Source organism: Lampetra planeri, unplaced genomic scaffold, assembly GCF_965212315.1.
Source record: "Lampetra planeri unplaced genomic scaffold, kcLamPlan1.2.h2 scaffold_1586, whole genome shotgun sequence".
Lineage (NCBI taxonomy): Eukaryota > Metazoa > Chordata > Hyperoartia > Petromyzontiformes > Petromyzontidae > Lampetra > Lampetra planeri.
The window spans coordinates 3,922-15,954 of record NW_027614315.1 but is presented as its reverse complement, the minus strand read 5'-3'; the positions used below and the strand labels follow the sequence as shown (position 1 = coordinate 15,954).

Here is a 12,033-nt window from a genome sequence, read left to right as displayed (position 1 = left end):
TCTTTATCAGCTGCCAAAGACAAACGAGCTGCTTCAACATCACTGTCTGGAATCTGGACAGACTGAAAACAAGAACCCACAAAGAGCAGCAGCTGGTTCTCACCCTGTCTGGTTCACTGACAGTTTAAACCCTTTAGCCTGCCCGGTTGTCACATTGGATACGGCTTTGCTGCCACCTAGTGGACACTTTTCACCTAACAGTTAACACTTGAGGGTGAACAGCACCTCAGTCATTCAGTCGGTGAACAAATCAACATAAATATCTTCCTCTTTCTGATGCTACAAAGACCTTCTCTGCGCCGAGTTCACTGCTTTGGCATGAGCGCGTGGAATGCAGCATCAACTGACATCCTGAGAAAAAAAACACAAGTCGGCGACAGCAGACACAAAGGCAACATAGCAGGACAGTTCCAGTGTGTGCATGTGTGTGTGTGTGTGTGTGTGTGTGTGTGTGTCATGACATGTGTTGGACAACTAAAATCAGTGGTTACAATGGTGCTCTGACTAAACATGCAAGTGCGTCGAGTGTGTGAGTGGAGGACAATGGGACAATCAATGAGCGTAAAGTTTTCTTGGCACACTTGAAGCAACTGAGGACCGAACGCCGCATAGATACAATTCTGGTGACACAAATGAGAGAAATGCACATACTTCTTGAAAAACAGTAGCATACCTAATCAATGAGAAGGTTCTGCAGCGTACAAAGGCATTTAGTATTTCAGACGTCAACTCATCACGCAGGTTTGCAGATGATATAAAAAACATTACGTGCCGAGTCGTATTTCCGTGTTTTGGGACAGAAATGTAAAAGCCTGACGAGCGGTTTCATACTGATGTGGCTGGACAGCTACAATATATGCACACAAATACACACTGAGCCAGTGCTTCCCCCAATCAGAGCCCCCCCTGTCAAAAGTGTCTCCAGGTTAAGTGACACGTGATTTTGCAAATGAAGGTAAACGAACACAGAAGTGTGTGAAGTGCTCTTTCGTGATTGTTTTTGTTTGATGGAGACAATTTGACAGACAGACTGTAAAAATAATTGACCTTTAACCCCACCCCCCCACCCCTCGCTTTCTGTCAGCTCTTTTTAGTAAGAAACACCCGTCCTCAGACAGTTTCTGTCCATTTCTGAATGGAACAGTTCAACTTCCTACAACCTAAAAAAGGTCAGTGAGCCGGGATCTGTGTGAATGTGTGTGTCCTGTACACAGAACCAGGTCAGTACTCATGCTCTACTTTTTCTTCCTAGCGAGTTTCACCGGGAAAACAAAAAAAAAACAAAAAACCATTCCACTCTGGATTTGAGAGTTTAGCATCCACACGTCTGTTCATTCGTCACCGTCTCTCAGGACGCGTCTGTGTGCTTTTCGAGTCCAGAGAATGGGGGTAGCAAGCGAGGAAGGGAGACCCCTTCTGCATTACAAATCACAGTCTGTGACCTTGGGAGGTTGAAAAAACAAACTTCTGCCTACGAATGGAGCAACTGTGCTTTGTTGAGACGCTTCTTGCTGCTTCCTGCACTGCACAAGGACTCGTTAGTAACTAGGCCACAGACTGTTTCTGTCCATGGAGTCTTGTCTTTGCCCTTAAGTATCTAAATTTATGTTGATGGTTCCGACCTGCATTCTGCATTTGCTACATCAGGAGCTCCTGCACTCAAGCTGTTATGAAGCCACATGCATCTGCGCGCCAGCGTTACTTGTGATGTGGTTCTCCCCGCCCTCCATCTTTCATACGTCCGCTCCGACACACGTCGTCACCGGGCTCCTGCAGAGCCGCTCACGCCATCAACGCCTGCAACCACACAAGAGGAGGCAGGTCTGGGCTCGCCTGAGTATTTCATCTGTTTCAATCCTCGCAAGCAGTCGAGACATTATTTCCTGGGTGATTGTTTTCAGAATCACAAATGTCAACTGACTGAAGTTTTACCTCCCGTGCGGTCATCATCGATAGACACGATGAGATGAACTAATATACGAATATATGCCAATTTTGAGGTTTGTGTCATACTTGCAGGACTATTGTTTGGGTACAAATGAACATTACCAGATAGAAAACTATAGTTTACCTACGCAGCCAGTGAAATTAGCTCGGTTCACCATCAACAACCTGTGTGTGTCCACATCTTTGGTCCTTCTATGTGTGTTGATAAAATTCAAATATAGCCAATAAGTGAATAATGGGATGGAATTAAAAGAAATATGTGGTCAATTTGATCTTCAATGGAGGAAAGGGGGATGCAGCAGATGGTGGTGGTACGACGCCTTCTAATTTTATCATCTGAGGCAACAAAACGATGCAGCACCTCACGCATGTTTTAAACAGACAGGGAAGAGAAAGTGTTACATGAAATGAGAGTAGAGCTAAGAAGTATTGGGAGCAGTTTCTCCCCTGATGGAGTTTTTTTTTTTTTTCTCAGCTCCACATGATATCAGTAATGGACAGAGTGGAGCTAATGGTGAAGTGAGGAGTTTGTCAGCATGAAGAGACAGGAAGGAAATAAGTGTGTCTCCTCTTTCATTGGCACTGTGATGGCTGCAGGTCAGGTGCTGCATGAATAAAAAGAAGTTACCTCAGCGACCTGAACCGGACTGAAGGTCAGAGAACTGACTGACTGCATCTGAGCAGGAAACGGCTCCAGAAAGCAGGTTCAGCAAATGACTTAATTCATCAGGTGAACTAAGGCGGGATTTTCACTGAACCTGCTTTCTGGCCTTCAAACAAACGCTTCGTTGTGCTGGATCTTAAACCCCGGCAGCAGTCTGTCACGTCTGTGCCGTTGACGCTCTCGCCGCCGTGTGCGCCACATCGTTAAATGTGGAGAGACGTGGCGCTGCTCTGCTGGTTGGTCACCGCCGCTGTTTCCCACCCAGGCAAATCCCCTCTGAGGAGATCTCCCATGGTGTCACCGAGGAGTTTAATGCATGAACAGCAGGAGAGAACTCATGATGTATCCTAGCAACATGTGCAGGCAGGCATCGCTAAGAGAACGCCTGGGTTCGGTCGATGCTCGCACCAGGATGTGTTTGTTTAATCTCTTGTATGTATCTTTTCTGTTTGTACATTAAGCTCATCTGTGGTTCACCCGGTCTTCCCGCCCTCTCCTTTGTGATCCTCCTCTGAAATAACCCACATCCCCTCTGTACATGCAGCTAGTGAGGATCCTTCCTCTGCCACCACTCTGCTGCTTTGGCGTCTCTGCGCCCTTCATGCTGCTATCTTTAGAACCGCTCACTCCTCCTGCTCCTGCTCTTGCATAGATAGATCTGGAAATAGACATGACAAAGTTTTCAGTCTGATTCCACAGCATCCCCCGCCTCCCCCGCCTCCCCCCTCACAGGATCTGTTCTTATCTCACGTCCTAAACCTATTTCCAGAACACATCTGTTCATCCCTCCACCTCTGGTCTGTGCTGATGTTCGTATCGACCTGGACTCGGCCGTCCCTCTGCCGTGCACCTCCTGACACCCCCCTCGGCCTCTGCCCGCACCTCCTCGCCCCGGGGTGCGTCGTCTGATGGTCACATGTCGTCTCCGGCGTGGCAGCTCTCCTCTCCGTGTATGATGAGGACAGGAAAGAAGAATGCGTCCTGGTATGACGGTGGCCGATCCCTGTCGCCCTCCCTTCCCTCCCCCGCCCCCTCCACCATCTTGCGCTGCCTCCTCATCCCTCTCCCTCCCTCCATCGTCCCTTCTCTCCTCCTGCTCATCCTCCTCCTCCTCCTCATCCCCTTCCCCTTCTAGCACTCCTCTGGTCTCCTCGTTGTCCTGCCTCGACCCTAACCCGAGGAACCCTCCACCTGCTCCTCCCCCGGCACCGCCCCCTCCAGCTCCGTCCTCCCTGCTCCCTCCCAGCCCTCCCCCCATGCTTCGTGAATGAAACAGACTGTTCTGTCGCCCTCCTCCGAGCCGCCCTAACGAGAAGCCACTTCGACTGAGCACCAACCTTCCCCCTATAGCTCCACCCCCCGGCCCCGCTGCCCTGATCCCTGCCACGGTAGCGTTGAGGAGGGCTGTGGTTCCCATGGGGGCCCTCAGCCTGGAGGGCAGGCTGGAGCTGGATGTGGTCCTTCTGCAGCGCGGGCAGCTCTGGAGGAGGTAAGCCGAGTTGAACACCACGGGCAGAGCGATGGGAGGACGGCTGACCTCCTGGTTGGGGGTGCTGCCCAGCGGCCCGGAGAGGGGTGTGGAGACGGTGGGGTTTGTCCCACCGCTTGTGTCCAAGTCCATCAGCAGAGCCTCCGAGTAGCTGGGGACCATCTGCTGGTTGCAGCGGATGTGCCACTCTAATTCCGTCATGTCCACCGTGTTGACCCGGGAGATGGCTCGGTAGCTCGACCCGTTGAGACCAGTGCCGATTCCGATCCCTCCTGGGTGGACTCCGTTCTCAGCCACGCCTTCGATCCCATCCCCTCTTCCGCCTCCGCCTGGCCTGCCCCCGCCACACCCTCCTCCTCCGACGGCATCCTCGTCCTCCCCGAACAGCTTCTCCACATGGTAGTGGACGTACGCGGTGCGGTATTCTGAAACTACCCCGCAGCGGCCATGACAGGAGGAGAGCGGACGCCACCCAGAACACCCTGTGCCGAGAGAACCACGGCTGGTGGGCGGGGTCTGGGAACGCCAGGATGTGTTCACGGAAATCCACGTTCTTCAGGTGCATTCCCTCCCTGGCCTCCATGTAGTCGTCTAGACCCTCGTTCTCGCCGAAGAAGCGCGCCCGCTTGGTGGGGCAGAAAAGACGTGTTCGAGTTAGAACCCAAACATTTAGTTTAAATGTCCTCACAGGAACGTATTCACCGATATGTTCTTTTACCACACCGTACCTGGGTGAGGTAGGCAGCTTCAGCACGAGCACTGGAGAAGCTGAGGGACACAGGAACGTGTTAATGCTCCATCGTACCAGACCAGACACACTAGTGATATTTGTTTGCGTTTTACCTGAAACACTTGGTGAAACGGAGGCGAACAGCCGGGTGCAGCTGCAGGTCCAGGAGCTCCTTTGACACGTCTTTGACGCCGTAGCGCGCGTAGTCGAACTCCGAACTGGAGGCGTGAGTGTTGACCCGCTCGTGGTAGACCTGAGGGGTGAGAGAGCGGGGCGTCGGTGGACGGATCAGCCAGTAACGGGAGCAGTGAGTGTTTCTCTCACCTGTGTGGTCGTGTACGCGTCTCCGTTACGGTACCTCGTCACCTGTCTGGTCCTCCTCACGTAGTGGTAGCTGATCGCCTTCCACCAGATGCAGGGCGTGGCCTGCTGAAGTCTCTGCACGCGCTCGTACACTTCCTGGGTCAAAGAGTTGACGAGGACAAGTGACAGAAGAACCTCTTCAACCATCACATGGAGCGTACATGCAGCCGCTGGTTTAGACTTCCAGACAAGTCGTATGGTCAAAATATTAGGAACAACTGACTGTATTAGCTGAAACATCATCAGAAATTAACCAGTAAAGTAAACCAACACTTTTAGATTCAGTCAAAAGTTCATTTTATCTGTGTGCTTAGCAAGTATACGCTATATTTGCATATTATTTAGAGCCGCTTGAACCTCCGAGTATGTGTAGGTTCTGTTGAGGGTTCAAAGATGAACAGTCCATACAGCTGTTTTTATTGCAACGCGCTTCGGGATAATGGAGTGTTGAAACAGGGGTCTCGTCTCATGAAACGTATCGGTGTCATTTACATACCTGGAATTCAGCGTGGGCCAGCATGGCCGTCTTAGAGAAGCAGTGCCAACACTCCACCAGGTAAACCACGTAAAGCATCGCCAGGAAGGCCAGGGGGATGTAGACGTAGCCGCTGGAGCAGGGACTCTCCAGCTGCAGCTTGTCGTCGTAGTAGGGCGGCGGGGGTGTCATTGTCGTCAGCACCGAGATGTATGAGGGAGGAACCGAGGACGGGGACGCGGCAGCAGAGAGCGCACCAGATGAGCGTGGCAAAGCAGCCGTACATGAGGAGGGTCAGGGAGGAGGCACTTCCAGTGGGACTCTCGACACAAAGAGGAGCCCAGAGACTGCTGGAGCGGCCGCTGCTGTGGATGAGGAGGAAGACGACGATGAGGAGGGTTCAACGTCCACCGCCGCTCGGACGACACATTAGCGTGAACGATAGCCTGCCGAGTCGTCGTGGTAACGAGCTCTGGCCACTGTGTCGGAATATGAACACTTTAATGTCTTACTGAATCTGACCCTCGTCACTGATGAGTCACCAGACGGTGAAGCGCACGTTGTTTGTTGAATGACAGGCGTACTTCCTGTTTGGTAAACAGTGCTGTGTTTCAGAAGTGTGTTAATCTGTGGTCCTGACCAAGACAAATGCATTACACCACCCTGTGCCCATCATAGCATAAAGTGCATGTTAGAGACACGCGCACACACACACACAGTTAATGTCTCTATAAGTGCACACTTTGACACAACTCTGCACTGTGCACATCATATTACAGGGCACTCAAACACACACACACACACACACACACACGTGCATTAGATACTCAGTTGCTCTAATATGCCTCTCTCTCTTTCTCTCTCTTGCTCTCTTTCTATTCCATCCACGCCATCACCACCGGGCACGTTCTCAGCATTGTCATGCCGCCAGCTGAGACGATGTGAATAATTTAGTTGAGAACGATGCTTCTAGACTCCAGGTCCAACATCAGCCGCGCGTCGCCGCCGCCTGCGATTCCAGTGTGTTTAAAAGAATGAAAGAGGTGGTGGTGGTGGTGTGTGTGTGTGTGTGGTGTGTGTGTGTGGGGGGGGGGTGATCATGGAGAAACAGTTCAAACATACTTGCACTGTTCCAGTGTTTGTCTGCACGTTGGTGTTACTCCAGGCCTCGTGCTGAATGTGACAAAAACCAAAAGAAAAAAAACGACTGGACAACACCAGCGTCCCTTTTTCTCCTCTCAGAGTTCTGACTGTGTTGTCAGCACATCGCTCTCCATCTCTCCACCCCCCCTCTCCCTCTCTCCATCTTCACCTCTCTCTCTTTCCTCTCTAATGCGTTCCTCTTTCCCTCTCACCGCTCCGTTCGGCTCAGTGCAGGGCAACGAGCCTCCATCCTCCAGCGCAATTTGACCGACTTCACGACTCTTCATGAAGGGCATTTGGTGAACGACAGAAGGAGGGGCCCCTCCGACCCCCCCCTAAAAACATCCAACGTGGAATCCAAAAATAGCTTTAAAAAAAAACAACGTGTAAATTATCAATGTTACTGATTCAGCTGCATATTATTCCTTCCTGGCTGCCCCTCCCCCCCCCCCCACCATTATGTAATCATTTTTCTCCTTCCCGAATCTTCCCTCCCACCTCCTCCCTAAGTGCTTATTCTCCATCCCAACCTTGGTTCACCCACCCCCCCCACCCCCGCCCCCCAGCCCTTCTTCCCCCCTCGTCCCGGCTCCCACGTCTCCTCTGTTACATCCTCCCTGAAAGTCTGTCTCTAAGTGAATTGATTGGACTAAAAGTGCAGTGCACAGAGAGAGAAGGGGGTGGTGGGGGGTGGTGAGGGGGTGAGACAGGGAGACGGTCATGAACTTTTCATGAACGTAACGACAAACAGAAGAGACGCAAAAATGAGAGAGACTAAAGAGACGGCACTAGTGACAGACTGCACCTCCCTCCTGGGATCTCCACCTGCCAAAAAGCAGCCCCCACCCCCCACCATCCGTTTCTCTCATTTTCTCTGTTGACCTTGTCCTCTTGCAGATAAATGTTGCCGAAAAAAAAGGGACCTCTGATTGTCACCCGTGCGCCACACGTCCTGTACCGATCCGAGTGTGTCCCCATGGACAGATGAGGGACACGAAGCCTGAGGACACTCGACTCATTAGCTGACGACGTGAAAATGAGCTTTGTTTGTCGAAGCGGTGCTACTGCTGATGAACCCTCTGCAAGTCTCTGCTGCCGGATGCTGCTGGTAACGAGACTTTGCTGCCGTTTTGGATCAACGCATTGGAGACAGTAAAACACAGATTCTCGTGTCATACACATCAACCTGTGGCCGGTACCGCAAACATACCCCCGCATATGAGACCCCTGGACATAAAACAACGTACATTCTCTACATTTCCATCCTGCCCCGCTCGTGCTGACTTTTCATCTCGTTTGCAGTCACGTGGGCCCACAGCATCATCTTGACCCGCGAAATTAACGTTCTCGGCTTCAAAAAGAACCAATGTAAGTTTAAAAAAAAAATGCTTTTAACTTAATTGGAAGTATCCACAAGAGACCGAAGTGTGTTCTTTGGTGGTGGGTTGTCAGCGGCATCCTACGCCAAGATCTCCCTCTGAACCGCTGCTGACTTCAATCAGATTCGCTCTTCTGACTCACCACAACGCAAAACAGGGAACGTTTATCGACTTGGGCGGAATGATTCTGCTGGTGTCCGACAGCAGCTCTCGTGTCAGTTTAACATCTCATTGTCCTTCACATCAGTTAAGAAAGATCAAGCTGGTCGAACCTGAAAAAAAAAAAAAAGGCAAGCTCACAATTTTGTTATTTACAGGAAGCTGGTGCGTGATACACGACTAATGACATGGGAGCTGTGAGGAAGTGTGTAACTGACTGGAGTCATTCTTCAGTAGTCATGACGTCATACGCGTCTGCACTTCATGCATCACGTCATATTTGACCTGGACGAAAGCAAATGTCCATTTCGAATACTTTTCCTGGTTGTCGAGCTCCTTCCAGTCACTGCTGAAAAATAATCATTGTTTTATCAGGGTCCAGACGATGGCAGAGATCTGGTTCAAGAGCAAAACTACTTGACCACATGAGGATATAAGCCTCTGATAAAACCTGCGCATGAACCCGTTTCAATAATACCCCCCTGCCAGTAGAGAGTCACCCGAAGAATCGGTGCACCGGTCAGATGGTGCCTGAACAAAAACATCTCAGTGTGTCTCCTCGAGCTGAATCGTCTGCTTAGGTGTGACTGGACCAGCTATAATTAGCCCTCCTAGCTTGTGGGTGGCAAATAAAGTGAGGAGTGGAAAGTGCTGCTGCTGCTGCTGCTGCTGCTGCTGCTGCTCAGATACAACTGTCATTTCATGACGGCCATTCCGGAAACGAGGTCTTCACTGAGTAGTGTGTACTATCACAACACAGAAATAGCTTGTCCTCAGTATGTTGGGATATAAAATAGTCCTGCACTGATTTGTCATTTGTAAGCTGTAAAGGAATAATTCGACTCAGTGTTGATGACTGTTTTGTTGTCATGACAACATCAAAACGAATGTTATTGATTGATTGAGCTCATTCTTGCTGCTCTTTATTAGGCTTTTCATCATGTCATCCATCACGCTCACACATCATTTATTTATGCAGGATGTCATGAACGCCGTCGTATTAACTGCTGATGAAGAATGAGAACCGGACGGAACACCTCCGGGGTTAAGAAAGCGACAGAAAAATCCCCATCACGTCACAATCGGGTGCCATTTCACTATTAATCCACCAGCGCCGTTTAAACTGTGCTAATTTCTCGCGAGGCAGTAAGTGATTTGAGTCAGATGAGAGAGAGGTGATGGGAGGATACTTCAGGGGTGGGGGGAGCATGAGGGAGACGAACAGGGCCGTGAGTCCCTGACCGAAGTCACTGCGTGACACTGTCCTGTCCATACCCACATACAAAGACCAGAGGATTGAGTTCTGAGCATCGTCTGACCGGACTGGAGTTTCAACAAATATGCACTTTCATGGCTTCAAAGACCAAATATAAGTCCTCCAAGTAGATAAAAGCTAAAATGATCAAAAATGATACACAGGGGACGGTACGATGCTCAGTATTGTCTTTTTTTTTTTTTCAGATTTGATCATGAAACGCTGAAGTTCCCATTGTGATGCTGCTGCACCTCTGACCATTCTGCACACACTCCACCTGCAGAAAAGGTAGACGCGGCTCACAGAGCAGCAACGTGTGCTCTCCTGGTTTTTAATGGTGGCTGCTGGTCAATCCACCACTGGCAGAGGCACAGACAGACAGACAGACAGACAGACCTTCCAGAATCTGTCCACGTCCCTTGGTGTTCACGTTTGTTTTTTATGATTTGTACAAACGGGGGATTAGATGTTGGTGGAATCGTAGAGGAAGTGGTATTGTCCCGGTCTAAAGCCTGACTGACACTTTATTCAGAAGATATCATCTGTGGGACATAGATTTTAGCTCGCGTGATTCTTAATGAACTCTTTTACATTAATAATTGAAACGTCCAGTATTGCATCAGTTTACTATGCATTGTCAAAGTATACTATTAAAACAACGTGGTGCTAATATTAGCCACAATACTGCATATGTGCTGACATCATCTATTTTGCCTAATTTCTAACAATGTATCACATGATTGACTAAAGTAGAACTGAACACATTGGAGGACATTTCGGAAGAATCTGTGTGTATAACGTGCAGTGCTGAGTCTAAAACTGGCAGCACTTTGATCAACTAGCATTCAGATATTCACACATGCATTTGTATCATTCTGCGTTTCTTCTGTTGATACTTTTACAAATAATTTTCGTCCCTCGTTTCAATTCAAGACGTGCATTTGGTTTTGTTTTTTTGGTGTTCTAACTTTTCCATTCCAGAGCCAGAACATCAGTCACGTGACTGATATCAGTGTCAGATTCGCTCAGGCTCCACTGAGGATGTGTGAGGATGTGCAAACTGAAGCAGTCAGCTCCAAAGCTGCATGCAAACCACAGCATGAGCCAGGTGCAGCTGATGACCCCCCCCCCCCCCAGGACCAGAGGTTGGACAGCAGAGGTGCATTGCATCAGTGGTCCTGGGTGATAGTGTCATCTCCTACGGGAGTGTAGGAGGAAAACACACAAACATCCCCAGGCACATTGTGTGTCAAATGTTTGGGGCGAACGTGATGTCATCAGTAGTAAAAACACATTTAGTGCAGCGACACATCCCTGCTGTCAGTCCTACTGGACCCCCCGTGTCTCCACACCAGCCAAGGTCCTGCTGAGTGTCCTTGGTGAGCGTGAGCCTCCTTCACGGCACCAACTCTGCTCTCACATCACCGGTGGGGTGATGATGGAGCCGTGAAATGCTCGTTAGAGGGGCAAAACAAACGATAGGAGCCGGACATCTGCAGGACTTCCGTGTGGTGGGGGAGAAGATGTCCTTCCCTACCTGCTCTCGTCCTGACCCGTCCTCCAAAATGGGCTCTTCTGCGGTGGCCGTCTCCTCCTCCGTCTGCATCTTCCCCCGGTGCCACTCCTTCCTTCCTTAGAACCGGGAACAGGCGGCTCCCTCCCCGGTAACGTCCGACGGCAGGGACCTCCCCGGCGGAGCAGCGAGCTCGGTCACCCCATCCGCCGCAGGTCGGTGTCCGATTTCAGGGTGGCGGGGCCTGCGGCAAACGGGCATCGTCCGCCCGGAGCTGTGCGGGTTCACTGCCTCTCCCCCCATCACTCCGCTCCAGGCAGAAGGTCACCACGCACCCGGTCAAACATCAAACATCAAACATCCGTCCGAGCCGCCGCCGCCGCCGCCGCTCGTGCGAAGCCGAGCGTGAGCGCACGTGTGCGCGCGGGACCGACCGACCGATATGCGATAGCGCGCGTGAGCCAACCGGAGTGAGGAATGTCACCGGTGGCACGAAAACACCGGGAGACATGACGCCAAGACATTGTGGGTGTATTTTTTTGTTTTTGTTCTTTGTTTTTTTTTGTTTTTTGGGACGGAGGTCGTGTCGGAATTCCGTGACGTCACCGCACGACAACGTTCTTTGTGCATTATTTTCACGTTTGTGGTTTTTAACTGTTGCAGAATCAGAATCCCTTTCACTTTCATCGTCATCACAGTACAAAGACACCGCGAGCAGCTTTCTCTTACATTTAAAAAGAAAAACAAGAAAGTCAGATTCTGGATTTAAAAAAAAAAAATACCTCGGAGATACAACATAAAATCTAACATTGGACAGAACGACATTGACATTATTTACAAATAATACACCAGGGACTGAAAAGAGAAAAAAAAGATATATAACATTTACTAAATTTGGATGTAGTTATTTTATTTT

At 50.2% G+C, this 12,033-nt stretch overlaps 1 pseudogene; it reads right to left on the bottom strand.

Annotated features, from left to right (window-relative positions):
* Positions 1 to 3,523: 3,523 nt before the first annotated feature.
* Positions 3,524 to 11,210, bottom strand: LOC144739586 (transmembrane protein 151A-like; annotated as a pseudogene).
* Positions 11,211 to 12,033: the final 823 nt, after the last annotated feature.